This window comes from Micropterus salmoides, unplaced genomic scaffold, assembly GCF_014851395.1.
Source record: "Micropterus salmoides isolate LMB-PRFRI ecotype aquatic unplaced genomic scaffold, ASM1485139v1 Ms_hic_scaffold_23, whole genome shotgun sequence".
NCBI lineage: Eukaryota > Metazoa > Chordata > Actinopteri > Centrarchiformes > Centrarchidae > Micropterus > Micropterus salmoides.
Genome location: NW_024041484.1, coordinates 19,951,542 through 19,969,957, shown reverse-complemented (window position 1 = coordinate 19,969,957; position 18,416 = coordinate 19,951,542). Strand labels below are relative to the sequence as shown.

The window sequence follows — 18,416 nt, the reverse complement described above, 5'->3', positions numbered from 1 at the left end:
TAGGCCGGTTGAAATTCAAATTAAGAGCTTAAACTCACTCAGACATGTCATGCCAATTTCCCAGATCTATAAAGCAAGAAAACAACTCTAAGTAATGTTTCGTATGCTGTTGGATGAACTAATCTGCTTACATTGATTTTACCTACCCTGCCATCACTTAAACCCTCCAACCAAATATTCAAGGAAAAGAGGACAATTAGAGGACCAGTGGGCTCAAATTCAATATTGAATGACAGTTTCTTATTGAATGTTTTCAATCACACCTTCTGTGATTTTCAAACACTGCAGCGAGGGAGATCAATAACGTTCCTCTACTAGTTGTTATACTCATTCAAACTTTTGCATTTGTAGAATCAACTCTGTTGAAAAATTGGCAGCATGCCGTAAGCTGAAGATTGATTTTCTAAAGCCATTTTAAGTGATCACAATTATTTTAAGGTCGAACAGGAAATCCACAGAGGTGCCCCTTACTGTCTTCGCCACAATTCACTTCCTCTCTTGTGAATGATTACTGAGGAATTGTGAATGATCAGAGGTCACCAGTTACTTATTTCCTGGCAAATTAGGTTCTGCTTTTAAAGGCTGTGGATTGCCATCAGTTCCAGAGGAATTTGCCATCTTTTCCCTGCTTTCACAGTCAAAGTGGCCTCTGCTATGAAACAGGTCAATGAGGCTGCAGTGCTCCGTGCCTTCTTTGACTTGCTAATCCACCTCTTCACAAGTCTCTCTTTGTCTGCATTGTATTGTATTTTAGCCACTCTGGGAATTTCTTATTGACAGACAAAAAGTGAGAAAGCCTCAGAGGAAAAGCAGTATTTTCACTCCGTTTTTCTAGAATTCTGTGTGACATCTTTATTAGATGAAAATCTATAATAATATATAAATCGTTGGATCCAATTACAGCAAAAGCTACTCAAATTTAGTTGAAGTTATATAATGTTCATAAACTGAAGCCAGCAGTTTTGGAATTTAACTAATACAGGAATTCTGAGGACGGGGGGAAAATCCTGTAATGTTTTCACCACCACTGAGCCTGCTAATGGTTTCTATTGTTATGGCAAAATTGAGTTCAGGAGATTAGCTTAAAGCTGAGACATGGTGAGGTTATTCTCTAAATACACTAAGCGCATCACTGCATAATTGGGAAGCTGCGATAATATCTAGTCTGTCATGTAGACACAGAGCAGGAATCTTTAGAGGTGGCTATATTTCACGTTGTGCATGCCTAGGTTATCAGGAAAATAAAAAGATTTGATGTACAAGTCTGCAAAGTTTAAACTCATCAAATCCTCCACATACATGTTAGAATCAAAGTTATGAGGAAATCCACTGCAGCAACAGTGATCCTCTTAGGGGTCATCTGAGTAAAAGGTGAGCCACTTCCTCTTATCAGTGCATCCAGACCTCCAACCAGCCTTATCACCCGACTTGCCCCAGAGATGTTTGGGCTAGCCATGCACCGACAACTCCATACCAACATATGATAACTCCTGTGATCGTATGATCATACATCGACCCGTCTGTCAGCCGAGTCATTTTCAGGTGCTTGATAAATGGGGCTAGCATGTTTGCCTGAGAGCAAATTGACTTCCTATAGGATCCATGATGGCTGCATATTCGCCTCCCAGTGACAGGGCAGCCAACTACACATATAGTGCCGTAAAGGTAGAACATTACCTGGCTGTTGGATACACGGATATGCTGCACTGCGATTCAATCCCATGTGAAATGACCCTTGATACTTGTCTTTTCTTGATCTTGATCTTTTCTCTACTAAGCCAAGGGCAACAAATCATGCCCGTACATGAAAGAAATCAATGCACATAGTTTCGATATTATATGACATATTTTAAAAGATAAAATGTCTTAGAAATATGCGATCTCAGTGCTCTACAGTGTGAGTACTTCAATCGCATTTGCCCCTAAAAATCGATATGTACAAACCGGGAAAAATAATTTGAGCACAGTGTGCGAGTAAAGATGACAACCTACCACTCCTGAATTTCTCTGTGGTCTCTTTTGCTTTTTACATTTAAGAGCACATGCATTCCTTGGGAAAAAGGGAGGCGTAGAGCCCTAAATCTCATATCATACATTATATTGTCAATCCATAAAGAAAAACATTTGGGGTATCTTTGTCACAAGGTCTTAGTCATACATTTTATCCTTAAAAACATTTTCAGTTCACCTGCTGGAGGATATCCAGTGTCTTAAACTGGCTGGCTTAAAGATGGCTGGTCTGTCTTTACTTGCGTAGCTAAGATTGTTCAAATCCACAGAAATAAATTTTGAGATAAAATGACAAATATCTTTGATGGTAATATGCATAAAATAATACACAAGATATCTAGATGTGCCTTGTGTCTGATGTCATGATGCAGCCATAAAAGTATGACGACAGCACCATAACATGGTTTCAGTGAAGCGCTGGAGCAAGTAGATCAATGATTCATTGTTCATTTTTTAATAATTAATTAATTATCTAGTTCCAGCCTCTGAGCTGTACTTTTCTTTGTCCTATGTGATGATCAAGTGTATATATCTGGGACTGTTGGTTGGACGAAACAAGTAATTTGAAGATGTCCGACAGCTTGGGGTTTAGAAAATGAAGAATTTGTTTTCTGACATTTTATTAACGAAACAAATAACTGATCCAATTAGAAGGTGGAGTAAGCAATTCTGGAGAAATCCAACACATGACAAATACAATGTTATAGAGCGAACAACGACACAGCAAATAATGTAAACCATGGCTGGAATAGTGTTAGAATATTTGCTGAATTTGACAAAAAAGATGTGTAGGCTATTGAATTAGATTTGCCTAACCTACCTTTAATTGATAATTAAAAAAAACTAGTTTTTGCTGATCATGGAAGTAAGAGGTTTATTTTTATTTTATTTTACTGTTGCAGTCACTGTAACTCACCATATAAAAGCAGGTAAACGCAGCAGTTAAACACCAAAAATGCCAAAAGTTGCTGCATGAGCCGTCTTTGTTTACCCTGCTCTCCAAGTTTACAGCTAGATTTGTTTTCCACCGATCCTTCCTCAAGTCAATTAGCGGCATGTACACCTGACAGATACCAAGCAATAGCTGCAGCAAGCAAATTATTCTGTCACATGCTTTGCTGATATCACATTGTTTCAAGGCCAAATTATTAAACCCTTTCTCTGTTGCACTGCAGTTACTGCTTCACTGATGATTTACTATCATATCGTTTCCCTCCAGTGGGCCTATTCTTAGTCTGGGTATCATCCTCATCATGTGTTGGAGAGAGGGTTATTTTTAGTCAGACGGTCATGTGATGTCAGTGCAAGTGGAGTCTCACAGCCGTAGACTACTGGTACAACATGTTACAGATCCACAGCTCCCAGCCTGGAACAAATGATTAGCATCCTGTGGATATCCGGACGTATTGAGTAACATCACCTTAATAATTCAGACAGATTTATCAACATACATTTTTACTCCGCTAAAATAAAACCCTTCTTTCTGAACTCTGAAGGAGTAAACATTTCCAACAGATCCATTTTTCACAGCTTTAAGTGAAAAAAGCAACCATGTTCTCCAAATGCATTCAAACAATGGCTCATTCAGTCATATTGTTATCCCAGAAGTCTTGTTAGATGTGTAATTGCACTGTGTCAAATGACAGCAATCAACATTTACTATTAAACAGATTTCATTTCATTATTTTATTATTCCTTAAAATAGTTCAATCTGCTAACATGGTCCACTGACTTTGGCCTGCTCTGTAATTTATGGGAACAACCCACCCACTTGATTGAGAGTCACTCAGAAACAATGACAAAGAAAAAAAAGGTTAATGTAATTACTGATTCCCCAAGGAGAGAGGACATTTTCTGGTTCAGAACTATTAGCCCTTCGATAAATTATGAATTACAGCAGTTTGTATACTGCTTGAACGTGGATCACTTAAAGAAGTTTGAATAATTCATTTATGCATTATGCCATTTAGGTACCAAATGGAGTCAGAGAGAAGCAGGTGAAGGGCACACTGCAAACTGAATACTAATATTCCCGCTACAATTGCTGGAATCTCTTCTATTACTTTTAATTTATTCAGAAAGTTAAGCACAAATTAACATAACAAAGACGTGCTATTTGTTGCACATTGAGGCAAACCACAAGTCCAAATGAGGTAAGTAATTATGAAATATCACTCTGCAATTAATGTTTTGATTACCACCTGTGTTCTGGGTTTTTCTTGCTGAAAACTGGAGCAAAACAATGAAGTTCTCATAAAAAGTATAACACGCGATATTGCAAAGCAGATCCATCCACACCTGTAGGGATTAGAGCTGATCTCAGGGCCAGAACAATTAATCACAGGATGGTTAAGTAGAGATGACAGGAGCGACTGACACCCTATCATTTTTCTGGGCAGTATCATCTATAATTTAGCTCATTACATAACACAAAGAGACTTCTATCATTACTGAAATGTACCAATTTAGGTATTTTTATCTCCACTTTCTGAGGAAGGGAAGGTTCTGTCATGCCATCGTGCTTGACAAACATCGGCAGGTGGTGCTGCACTGTAATTTTCAACTCAGATCATCCACGGTTATCAGTCATGGTCAACGGACTCACTCATCCCCACTACCCCCACCTCAGAGAAAATAGTCTGACTCAAGGATTTCAGAGATAGTGAAAAGTTACACTAAGCGGAAGAGCAGTCATTCTGCTAAAAACTTTCTTTCCTTAAAGAGGTGGTATTATGATAAAAAAAAAATTCATACTGCACATTCCTGCAGCTCCTCTTTTCACCCTGTGTGTTGAAAGCTTTGTTTTAGCTATGGAGTGATACATCTTGTCTCTAAATGATCTTTGTTGGGAGTTGCACATGCGCAGTTCCTAGTTAAGGACTACTAGCCAATCAGAAGCCTTTGATTCAGCTGTAGGCTACATGTTGCCGACCAGCTTAGCAACATAGACTGGAGCAAGAGTTTCAGAGTGGTGAGTTATTAATCTATAACAAAAGTATCTTTCATCCATAAAGTTATAACTGAGCTCTGTCTCTACATCACAGTAACAACTATATGTCCATTGACTGCCTGGAGGGTAGCTAGTGTCTGGAAGGGAGAATAGAGGTGTGTGCTGCAGCTCAGAGTTTTTCCACTGGTGTTTTTGAGAGTCTGTTGGACTAGCCGCTTGGCGAGCGTTATATGAAGCGCATTTAGCTTTCATCCCTGTCTCGTCACAGGGACGAAATGGAAGCGGCTGGACTACAAATAAGCTGTTTTCAGGCAGTTCAGAGCAGAGTTTTCTGTGGGAGATGGGAACTCCCTTTGGGCTTGACTTTGGGTATTTTCACTTTGCAAACCTAATACATGCACAAAAAAGGTATATAACTCAATAAAGAAGAGGGAAAAAGCCAAAAAGCACAATACCACCTCTTTAAAGTTTGAGTGTCACAACAGCAGGAGCAATAAGAAAATAGAAGGTCAGCTGTCATGTCAGCATTAACCTTTTTCTTCTCGATGATGATATGTTATTAGACTAGCTAATTTGCCAACCTACCGCACTTGGTATAGCTTTAGGCACTCTCACCTTTTTTTCTTTGGCTCCGTCCTCTGAGGTTTCACTGAATGTGATTTTATTTCATCCTCAAGAGCAGCTCTGAAAGCCTTAAACAAGGTCTCTGATTTTCTCAGATATATCTGGACAGAAATCATGGTCGTGGGGCTGTGCAACTTCAGTGGACAATCTGACGAATGTAGCTGTGAATTGCCGGTTTTAAGGAGAGTTGATGAGTTTGATTCAGATGTTCTGGTAGTGCTATGGGATACTGAGATCAATATTCGGTGAATTAGTAATAGCAGAAATGTGTATATATACATATACGTACATATTATAAGCTTTGGCACATGATACTGCTTTATAGTGGTGCAACAGATCACAAAAGTCATGGTTCAAATCAATCTGTGGTTTTGAATAACGGGTCGGATAATTTTCAGATCAGCAAAAAAAAAAAAAAAAAAAAAAGAGTTAGGGTTAAATTTATTTTATAATGCGCTACTTTGGTACTGATGTAGCCGCCTCTCTATAGTCTCACTCAACTTCTGATTGGTTACACGTCACGAGTAATAGCCTATCAACACTGAAGGCTGCTGTGCCACAGATTGGCAAAGAAATTGAGCTGCTATGTTGAACGAGCGGAGCTGTGTGTCGAAGGTAAGGCAGACTCACCTAGGGCTGTCGCAATAACGGCAAAATTGAAATAGTCACACTATTGGTCAAGCCTACCGCGGAGGATGGCAAGCGCTGCAACAACCGCAATGTTCATATACTGTACACTTCAGGGCGTGTTAAATTAATAAATGAGTGCTTCAAAAGTTCTACAACCGTAACGAGCTCTGTAATGGTTCAAGGATGGATCGCCATGAGCTGTACGAGACCCGACTTCAAACTCTGAAGTTGTAAGTGTTGCCGTGTTTTGTGTTGTTTTTCTGTTTATTTTAAAGGTTAGCTAACTTGGCGTTAGCATATTGCGCGGCTAATGTGGCTAGCAGGCTCGGCGATGTTGGACTAACGTTGTGATCCTGAGGGACAGTCCAGAGGAACTGTGGACAGTAAGCCTCATTTGAATCTCACTAACTAAGGAGCGTAGTGTGTCGGTAGCCTGCAGCTGTTTTTCATGTTGCTTTCTGTGGAAATTTAGTTTTATCGTTAGTTGTGGACAGCCATTCTGCTCCACACTAGCGTGTGTGTGTGCGTGTACATTGCTGTGGTATGTAAATTGACTTGATAGACATGCCCTGAAGGTAATGATATAGCTACGTTTGAAAAAGACACGGTCAAACAACAGTTTGTTGTTGACTAGCACGCAGCAGCTAACTTGCTCAGACCATAAAGCTGCTGTTAGCGGCTCGCTGTGCAGTGAAGTGACAGATACAGACACTTTTACTCTGCTATATGTCACAAAATTACTTCATTTATGAAAAATGTGATGATACCGCATACTGTTGAGCCCCAATATACTGCCACGGTGGAAATTACTTCACCGTGAAAGCCCTAGACTTACCAAAAGCTTCCAATATCTAACATCATCATAAATGTAGTATACGTACTGGAAGTGGAATTGTTTGACTGCATCCAATTGTATATGCTGCACTTAGCATCACAAGCTGAATATGGATCACAGACGCACAAACACACAACATAGACTATTAAACTGCATTTTCTGTTAATGCTTTTCTCTTTAAACATTCTTCCTCTCCTTGTGCTTTAGATTACAAGGGACCTTACCAGAACATTTTTACTTCACATTATGTCTGTTAGGCTTTTAGGAGAACAGCCTCAGCTCTGGTAGTCACTTACTACTGAAATAACAGTCATGCCCCATTTCATTCCATTTTCCACAACAGATAGGCCCTCAACCTTTTTAAAAAAAAAACTATGATAAAAAAAAGGACATTGAATTTTAGTACAGCCAAAAGGTGAACAGGAATCTGCTGTAAAATGAACACTGAAGCTCTCAGGTTCTAAAATGTCATTACCAGTTTGGTGAGGTAGCCTATGGAAACAAGGATGTGTTGTTTAGACAAACATTTTAATAAATTACAGCCTTAAAGTGCCACCATGCAAGCATGCCATAGCTGTTATATTAACTCCTTAGTCTAAGGAATTATCTGAAGCTGTCATCTGATGGGGCATACTCAACACAATGAAATGGTGACACAATGTTAGACTTTAATGAAAATATAAAATCAGCTGGTAAAAAGTCTCTTTATCTAGGCCCATGTTGAGAAACAAGAATTCATTAACCATTCCTGACCAATACATGCTGCTCCATTTTACACTGCTACATGCAACTGTCCATAACATTTGTGACTTTTTGTATCAAAGAATAGGAGTGTGACTGTTAATGTCCAGCCAGGCCAGAAACTCTACTGTATGTGCTGCTAAACATGTGTCATGAGCAGTTGTACAATGATATCTCAACTTTAACTTTCTAAACATATTGCTATATGTTGTCTTCAGTGTTTTACCCAAAACCTACACTCTCATATTTAGCTCAAAGCAGACCAGGCCAACTATTCCTCTACCATAACTCACCAATCATTGCCAGACGGAGTGGGAAGGCTGATTGCGGCTCATCAGCCAGTCAGCTGTAAGTGCATACTGAATGCAGCCCATGGTCGAGTGGCTTTCCCTGCTGCCACATTTTTCTCACCTGACTACAAGTCAAATAGTTGTTGTTTTATTCTTGAGATCAGTTTGAGTTGTGGAAAACATGACAGAAGGTCAATACTCGACACGTCTCGGCCTGTTTATTGCTTCCATTCACACGTAGGAAGAGAGGCTGAGAGAGGCTTATCATTTGAAAAGCAGTTGAAGACCAGCTGAGGCAAATGCGATGTGAGAGCACGTCACGTGATTAGCTGTTCTCGCTATCCTGCGCCTGCAGCTAGGCGCCATTGTAAAATGCCATTATAGCTAAGGCTCCTTCCCCATACACTCTGAGCTGAGCTTATCCTACAGATTTCAATTCTGTGCAGTCCTTGGATCCTATAGACACATATCCCAGCATGCACTGCAATCCTCTGGCTGCCTAACCCGATTAAAAATAATGCAAGTACCCCTGTGAATCTGCAGCCTCCTCGAGTTTGAAAGTGAAGCACTCCATCTCTTTGTCCAGCACAACACTTTGGCTGTGTGAGTAAATGAACATCCTGCTGAAATCCTTTTCTCGTGATGAAGTGACTGCTGCTACTGCTGCAGCAGCAAAGAATGGACATTACGTGGGGAGTACATTGTAAGAACTGCCAAACCCTGAAAAAATCCACTGGCAACATAAAACAGTGCAGAAATGGAGCGCCGCGGTAGCCGAATGGTTACAGCGCATACCATATAACCACAAGAATGTTTATGTCAGTAGGCAAGCGGTGGTTTTATATTTTCAGTAATAGTCCTATAGTGTTAGCTGTTCTAAATTAGCAATAACTGGCAAACACACGCTCTTATTTTTGGGGCTCCCAAGGCAGTTCACTAAGAGCTAGAATCATTTTCAATTTCATCAGTTGCTCCAGTTGCAAATAAAAGCACCAAATTAGCAGCAAATATCACATTATGCCTCTCAATTACAGACGTTTTAATTAGGGGGAGCAAATGTGTTTTGAGAAGCACAGATGCACATCAATTCCAAATGTTCTTTCTTTTTTGTTCCCCTTAGGCCAGCCTTACTGGCTAAAGAAATAGACATTCAAGCCGACAACCTCCCACACAAATCCATACCAAAGACCTGAAACATTTTCAATGCATTTTTGAAAAGCTGTGATTTTGAAAATGACAGCATTTGTGAGACTGATGAAAAGTGGTTGGTGAGATTTATTTTGGAGAGAATACTACTGATATCTGAAGTGAGAGAGAAAATTGAAGAAAGGAAAGTGAAAGCACGCAGACATGGCTTATGTAGTGCAAGAAAGACAGAAAGCCACGGTGTCAAATCAATAGTTAGATTGTTGCTGTTTGTTTCTCTGTGGTTGAACATAACTGCAGCAAATCAAAATCAGAAAGGTGTTAGACAAACAAACTACAAATTTACAGCTCAGTCAGCCAATTCATGGGGAGCAGATCATTTTATGCGAATGCAGAATATGTTGGGTTGATATTTACCGGTAAGTGTCGAGGCTCTGATCTCATTACTCGCAACAAGCAAACACCAATCTCAGCACAACACAGATGTGGGAGTGTGATAATAGACATCAACCCAGGGGAGTTAAGAGCCTACAGGTGGACTCTGGAGTAGAGATAGGACTTATATAATGCTACGTGACCAGCAAAATCTGTGGCAGCGGTGTGACAACAGGAGATGGAAAAAAGCAGTGCAGTAACTTAGAGGAAAGAGTGAACAGAGCTTCAATGTCAGCCTTGCAGCAGGTAAATATTTAACGCTCATGTGCTCGGAAACATCTGTATTAAGTGTCATGTGGCGTTAGGTGGTATAAACCATCCATATATGCATATATGCTTGAGGTTTGCAATGTGTGGTAGCAGTGCAAACAGTACTGTAGAGCAGAAGCTCAGCAGGTACGCTGAAGGTAATTGCATAACGTTACAGTCTGAGTATGAACATCAAGTAAATGTGACTAAATACTGTGAAGCCATGTGGAGTTTTACAAGAAATGCAGAATAAAACCCCAGAACAAGGGTACAACCTGCAGCAAAACACCCCAAAAGGTAACTTACAGCAAAATGTGCAGTATTAGAAACAAATTTATTGTTAAAACCAATGCATTTTATGATAAAGGTCAGTTGACCCCACAACACTCTCAATAATATTCAGTGAGTATCAGAAAACTGTTTTACAATTAGCAGGGAGCATGAGCTCAACCACTACAAGAAAGCAATAATTAGCGATAGTAATTAATCAGAGCAAATACTGTGATTAGGCAGATAGCATGTAAGCTAACATACCGCTTGAGGTCAGCAGAAATGAGCAATAAGGCAATAACACAGGCAACATCATATATTTCCAATTTTAACTAAGCACACAATTACAGACCGTAAAGGTTAACTGTGTTAGTGTTCTTACCTTGCTGTTGTGAAGCAGATGGCATGTTAGTAAATCCTTTAGGAAAAATTGGTAACAGCAGGACACTTTCGCCTGTAAGTGCGCCGTTGCCAGTTGACCGTTGGAGGCCAATAAATTCGCTAGCGTTAGCTGGCTAACAGCGTGTAGCAGCGGAGGCTAAGATTAGCAGCACTAACGCGGTCATTTCCTTTGGAAAGCCGTCCCGAAGCGCCATGTTCAGGCTTATTAAATACCACAGAAGCAACAGTGGTAAAGAGGAAGAAACTTTTTTTTATGTAATTGGACCTGTAAAAGTGTTTTCGGGCGGCTTGTGATAAATTCGGCTACAAAACACCATAATGAATTGCCCTCTTCTCCGTTGTCATTGAGATTGACGGGGCACTTCAGTAGGCTCAACACACAATGACTGCTATGACTGACGATACCAAATGTCATGAAAGTTTATTTCAACTTTAAATTGCTATTCCATCAGCTCTGTGCGGACTTTTGTGTTTCATGTAAGACCTGGCCTTGGATTTATTATACTAATAAAACAGAAAGCCAAAGGCAAGTCCTAGGACTTGTATTTAAAAAATAAAAAATTGTGCTACATTTATGATAATTTGGCAGATTTCAGGCTCAGATTTGGCTACTTAATGTCAGTAAAATCTGGCAACACACTGCAAGTGCCTTAACTTGTTCTCCACTCTCACTCTCTTTCCGCTCTTACATTATTCAAGTTCCCATTTCTTATCAATAACCAGTGATCAAAGCAGACAGGTGCAGTGGCAGGTGGTGGAGTGGCTATACAGTTCCTGTAAGGGTAAAATAATGTCCACAACAAAAGCCTTGTGAGGCTCTGGAAGTCTTTCATCTGGCTGAGGCAAGAGATAACGAGAGAGCATGCAAGAGAGCATCATTACAAGTCCATCTACACTCTTTATCTAATCACTAATGGCTTTGGAGAGGGGTTTCAAAACCATCAACACTGCTGTTTCACAATGTTTCCCGCAATATCCCCTTACAGCCAGTCATTATGTAAACTAGAGTACAAAATATACTGTTCCACAGACTATTTTTGCTCCCTCTCTTCCTTTTCCATATGCCAGTCAAGATGACCTTTTTCAGTTGATGGATGCCAAAGTTACAGTGATCTCTTGTGGACTGGCAGTGACTTTTAACATCTGATGTGACAGCTAGATTTTCTGATTATTCAGAGTACATCAAGAGCCTGTCAAGGTGATCCCTGTATCTGAGGAAAATAATCTTAATGTACCACTCTCATACAATAAGACAGACAATATTTCGGATAATGGTGATTGGTGGAAGTACTAAGCCAACTGTCTTGCTTTTCTTTGTGTTAAAGGTCAGTATTTCACATTTCTTCCTGAAGACCGCTTCATACCAGCCAGATTCAGCTTTTTCTGGATCCATATCATCATGCGCCCAGTCGATGGTTCCTGCTAGTGTAGGAACATGGGTAGCACCACAGGGAGAATGACCTTTTCAGCCATGTGTCACCTGCCCATGATGCTCCAGGTGGTCCTCTCAGCATAGCGTGTCTGAATGTCTATGTCATGATGCTCCAGTGAAGCAACACTGAAGGAAATAGGATCACAGCAAAGTATTAGACTCAAGCACACACACACACATTCACAGATACACTTTTATTTTATTTTTATTCATCTGCAGTTGGCAAGTGTTTGGTTTAAAGAGAAGGCATTTAGACAGTTGGTATTAAAGCTGCACAAGGCGAAAGTTGGCAGCACAAAGACAGGCAAAATATCAAACCTTGGTGAGGCCAGCTCAATGTGGAAAGAACAATCCTTCTACTGTTCAGGAAAAAGTTTGCTCTTTTATATGATTAATTAATTATTGGTAGAACCATTCACAATAGGTTATAAGCTGACACTATCAAGAGTTATCAGATGCTCTGAGAAGTGTTTGAAGTCGCAAGAAACCAAATTCATATTTACCCCTTTAAAGCATCAATGATTTTTTGTTGTTTGCCTTTGGGTTTGATTATCAGGATATTGAAAGCTAACGGCCACTTTTCTCTGTTGTGAAACAGGTCTGATGCAGATCCAATTTGTTTTTAGTAGGGCAGATTTTTTGTTATTCAAATCTTTTTTGTTTTAACCATGAATCTTACTTTTAGATTTACTGCCAGGGGACATCACCCACACAAAGACCTTTAGCTGTTGTAGCGGCGAATCCAGTGGTCTAACTGCAACACTTTTGAACACAAGACTAAATGTAACTGTCATCCTGTTGTTTTATTTGCAAAAATACAATGCATCCAAAAATTGTATTAGCAATAAACATATTAAAAAATATTGCCTAATCTTTGATCATGATGCAACAGCTTCACAAAACTATTGTTTATTATTATATGTGCATGTTCCTAGACAACATAAATAATGAATGCAATGTTTTTCTGCAGGTAATTATAAAAAATATAATGCAGCACATTGTCCATCGCTTATACTTGCTTTATTTACAAAGTTTCAGTTCTTAGACATTCATGAAAATTAATGATTGAATGACTGAAATAAAAAGATTTTTGCGTGAGTGTGTGTGTAACTGGTAGTTTCTAGTGTTGCGTGCGTTGTGTTATGAAGTGGAGACACAGACCAGGATATCACTGTTTATTCTCTCTCTGACAACAGATGTAAATACACAATCCTCCAGTCAGTTGTCATGTTAAATGATATATTAGCATACTACACAAGTTTCTAGTATCTTCCATGAAGTAGAACAAAAGGGAAGAGGAAACAGTGAGAGGGGGGTCCCCTGAAAGCAAACGTAGGGGTACAGAAAATAAATCACAAATGTTCCTCATATATTAACACAGGAGATCTAACACGTCAGGTGATAACTATTTACACAGAATAATGTGTAATTATAATATTACATATTTGACTCTGTTACACGTGCGTGTGTGTGTAAATAAAGTGTGCAGGAATATTTTTTGTTCTTTCACATTTGGAGTTTTTGATCTGGAGCATCTGGCAATAAGACTTTCTGGTGTGCAAGAACTTTTCAGTTATTAACAGGAGGTTTATGAAATGTTTGGCCTTGGAGAACAAAAGGTTTCAAAAGAGTTGCGGTCGTAAAAAATGATTTCCCATGTAACCACACCAAACAAAATCGAAGCAACAATACACTAATTGGATGGATTGCCTACCTCAAGCAAGGTTAATTTCCATAGAATAGACAAATGAACACCATTGACTACTGCCAGTGGGAAATACTAGGCAGAATGTAAAATTCAGTACATGCAATTTGCAGTTAATGGACTAAAAACACCCAAAACCATTCATGTGGCCCTTAAAATGTGAATATTAATCTTGTTCACTCTCTTCGAACAACAAGTCTTGAGAGCAGGTTTCCAGGCATCCAAGGTCCAAACAATCCAGGACAGTGCACCTTCTGCTGGCGTCAAATGAAACCTAACAGGGATAATTGCCTTATTAAGACTTCCTATTAAGTAAGCTCCCCTGTGAGCTGCCGCGGGAATGGTCATGCATATATGGATGAACCCCGCACTCGTCCTACTCGGCTAGTAACCACCTGTGAGCTGTCTGGCAATGCACGTATTCCATAGATAAGGCGGGGTAGCTGTGGGTGGTGATGGCTGACGGATGAATGGAAGGACAAAGAGGACAGAGGCAGCTATGTTTTAGTGGTTGACAGCCATTTTTCAGAGTAAGTGTAAATGACAGATGGATGATTAGTGTATGTGTCTCTAGTCCATCTGTACAGAGTCTATTCACACGCTGTTTACATATTGCAGGATGGCAGAGAGAGGTCAGACTCCGGCCACTTTGGCTTCTACACTCCCAGGATTCACCAGAAAGATTATCTTTGATTCTCAGACAGCACGCTTGATGATGCTTGCGTGTTGTTTGAGTGTCCCTCCCATGGGAAAGCTCAGAATGATGCACCTCTGCCTCTCCCCTGCTGACTTGGCAGTGCTGATGAGGAGGCGGAGAACGGGAGGGGAAGCACATGTTTGTGTGCTTTCATGCCGAGCAGGAGTTGTTGCACGCATCCCAAGGCAGGTCCCCTCTTAAACCACACTACGCAACAACACGAACACAACAGCAACAACTTCTCAGAGGGAGGCCGGCGCTGCCATGGTAACAGCGTAGAGTGACCTTCAGAGGCTGTTGATGCTCCCCAGAGCTGCCTCCTATTCTGCTTGGCATGGACTTTGTGAGTCATCAACAACATTCAAATTCACATGCTCCCTCCCTAGAGGTCTGGGGCTTATTAAAATTGATGAGCAAATGGGAAAAAATTATGGAAATAGCAATAAGCAAACTAAACTAACAGCATTTTCAGCTTGCTTTCAACCTACTACTGTCAATAACAAATCTGTCATAAACAAGATCTGTCACAAGTGAGATTATGACAATAGCACATGCAGGATCAAAGGGTGTTGTGTTCCACCATGAATCCATCAGTATTTACATAGAGTAGCATGAGGATGCAGGCTGTTATGTAAGAGTTATTCAAAAAGTTTTTACAGGAAGTGCCTCTGCGCTGACTAAGAAGGAGCTCTGCTGAAATTACTCACAACAAACCACAGGTGGAATATAAAATAACTAACACTTTACATCAGGAGAATTAGGCACTGGATACCCGTACTAACCTCTGCCCACCTAATATATTATTAGGGTGTTCCACCAGGAGAGCTGGTCACCAAGGAGCACTGAGCACATAAAAAACACATCGGAGTCATGGTAGATTACCTCTTTGTATCACACCTATGGGTTCCAGGCTGGGAACACTGCCACCCACTGGAGGAGAAGAGGAAGTGAGGCATGGTTGGGGGGGAATCTCTCAATCTTCTTCAGGATGACTCGCCGGCTGAGTTGGTTTCTGGAGGCACAAATGCTTGTTTATCACCGTAAGAGTTCAAGTAAACGACGGCAGCGCATTCACAAGATAAAGCATCGATAATGTTTCCAGCAACCATTTGGTGGCAAATGTAGAGCAGCACTTTGTCATCACATTTATAGTAAGTGTTAGTCATCTATCTGGCAGTCAATACTTTGCCACTTTGTACATTGTTTGATGGTTTTATATGCATTCAGTGTGTGTGGTTGTCAGTGGGTGTTTTGAGGAAGAGAAAGAAGAGTGTGTCTCTGTGTGTGTGTGTGTGTGTGTGTGTGTGTGTGTGTGTGTGTGTGTAAAGGGGGGGGGGGGGGGGGGGTCCTCCCAAAGCATACCTCTTATATAGACCTGATTGGACAACCGGTCAGAATCTTTGAAAAGATTGATTGAGATGATTGGGATACACGCGTCGTGTCCCGTTGCCATGGCAACCCCCAGGCGCCGGGAGGAGATCTTCTAAACAGATGACTTAATTCCCAAAGGAGAGACAAGCCACTCAAGTCTGTCATCCTCTGCTGCGATGGGGCTTTCCACTTTCCTTATGGTGTGTGTTTGTGTGTGCACAACAAATTGAACAGGTCTGTTGTGCTGCCGCGGTTGGTTTACCATGCTTAAACCAAAATGGAATGTCCATGTGAAGCCCATGCTGATCAGGCTGATAGCAGAGCATGTAGAGTTTTGTTGTTTGCCTCCATAGGACGGCGTCTCAAGGTGATGATGGCATTCAATTTCCCTCAGAGATTGCGGAGGGATGGTATCATTTAAATTGTACACAGGCCTCATGGACTGGGCACTGATTAGCCTGGGAGAAAAGAATCAATCCACATTTCTTCACACACATACAACTCTTTCTTTATTCTTAGGTCATATTGTATGCAAAGTTCAAATAAAATATAGGATATATAGTATATTATTCCCTTACAGTGTTTAATGTGTTTATTCTGCCCATTTTATGACACACAGTCTCCATTAAAACCTATTTTAGGGGTTGGCAATTTCAAAATATTGGGTTTTGATGCAATACCAAGTAATACCAGGGCCAGAATCATAAATATCTACATCAATACACACACTTTCTGACCATAAAATGTATTATCATGTATATGGGAGCCATGTGTCATGATTAATGAGGTGAATGTATCCTTATTAGGTTACTTTGGTATACATTTTCAGTGTCACCTAACATTTTGCCAAACATCAGGCATTTCTTTTTATTATTTTCTGTTAATTATTTAACCATATGCATTGAAACACAAAAGATAAATGACAAATGTTTATTGTATTTTTCTTCTGAACTAACGAGGGGATGGCTGTATGCACACGTGTCACAGAAACAGAGTATATGCACTAGTTCAGGTGCCCCAAATGCACGAATTTCTCTGTATCAATCTTGAGGATGCTAGTACTGATACTCAAAGCAACACTTGGTATCGGGAATACTCATACCTTAGCTATCAATCTACCTACTTTTGGAAACATTACTGTTTAAGAAAAAAATGTCTAAGAAAAAAATGTGTAAAAGTTTGCAGACCATGGATTACCAAACAGGGGCCTCAGGGGCCTTGACCTTTATGGTCCTAAAAGCCCCATATTTATCGTATCAGTTGGTTTATGATAAATTGCAGATACTGTATGTGCAAATATGGACACAAAAAGTGAACTGGATGACCTTAAGGCTGGTCTTAACTTCCATGGTGAGTTCTCCTAAATAACATTCCTAAATAAATTTGTGTTAAACCAAAATTAATTGAGGCCCACAACCCAATTTTGCCCCAGGGCCCCATAGCGACTTAATCTGGCCATGATTAGCTGTGGTCCAACGTTGTGCCCAAGTATAACACATACCAACTAATATCGCATATTCAATACAAAGCAAATATTACCCCAAAATAGAGGCAAACCAACATATTAGTTTAATACTATTTCACAACCCTAGGATCATTCAGGTGAAGTTAGAGGAGAAAATGTTTGTCTTCTGTTAATTCCAAATGCAGAGAAAAGTCAAGGCCCCCTACATGCTCTGTCAGCTGGAGGCGCTTTGTGTGTTTTCTCCAGCCGGCGGAGCTTCCTCATGAATATTGACGTCTAAATCAAAGTGTGTTTTTGGTTAATTACATTCAGAATAGTTTTTTTTTACTGTGGCAGATTAAATTTTTGTATGTTAGAAAACATATCCTTAGTTTTTATATAGGTATAGCCAAAACATATACAGTACTGTCACCAAGAAGTACACCAAGTACACCAAGAACTACATTATTTGAGCCAACTGGACAGAGATCCTGTGGACAAAATGGACAGAGCTGGGCCCAAAGCTTAAAGACAGAAGATGAAAGTTATAGAAGCCAGACCAATGGAAGCACCAGCCAACAGGCCAAAGGACAGAGCAGAATATGGGTTTGTAGTGCCATCTCAAATAGATCTCTTTTTATAGGATAATGGGTTATGAGGGGTAGACAGAAGTCATTTTGGCAAGAGAGTGATTTAGGTGACAGCTGCAGTGATAAAATGGGCCAGATGGAATGAGTAGAAAGTGTTCAAGTATGCTTTACAGCAGCTGATAATGTAATAGCTGCCAGATAAAGTAATAATCATTTGTCAAAATGTAATAAAATGTCTTTGAAAATGGGTTGAAATGGAACATAGCGTTTAAATTTATTAGTTTCTGGCTAATAACGTAGCATTATCAGCATAACATTATCAATTTATATTCATTGACATTATTATCATAACTTATTTAGATTTTTGGTCACCTTTAAGGGGTGTTCTACCACGTTTTATTATCCAGCTGCACCCACTGCGTCTGTTGTTGTGACTGCTTGATAGTACAAAAAAACACATTTGTCCTCCACTCCTTCACTTAACTATTTCTGCTGACAGCTGCCATGAGGCCAAGCTAAAGAAGAAAACTAAACATCTAAAACTTTGACATTACTCTGAACCAAACTAGGTAAATTATGCCATTTGGTAAATGTC

General features: G+C 40.0%; 1 protein-coding gene and 1 long non-coding RNA gene across 2 annotated transcripts in view; one reads left to right on the top strand and one right to left on the bottom strand.

The window, feature by feature from the left end:
* syt1a (synaptotagmin Ia) overlaps nucleotides 1–11,062 on the bottom strand; it is a 193,138-nt gene extending 182,076 nt beyond the window's left edge. The window contains exon 1 of the mRNA XM_038738997.1: nucleotides 10,563–11,062. The gene's annotated coding sequence lies outside the window, so the exon portion shown is untranslated. The remainder of the gene's footprint in view (nucleotides 1–10,562) is intronic.
* Nucleotides 9,636–13,112, top strand: LOC119918325. Its single transcript, XR_005447419.1, has 2 exons — nucleotides 9,636–9,907; nucleotides 11,908–13,112. It is a non-coding gene; the product is annotated as an uncharacterized LOC119918325 (long non-coding RNA).
* The last annotated feature ends 5,304 nt before the right edge of the window (nucleotides 13,113–18,416 follow it).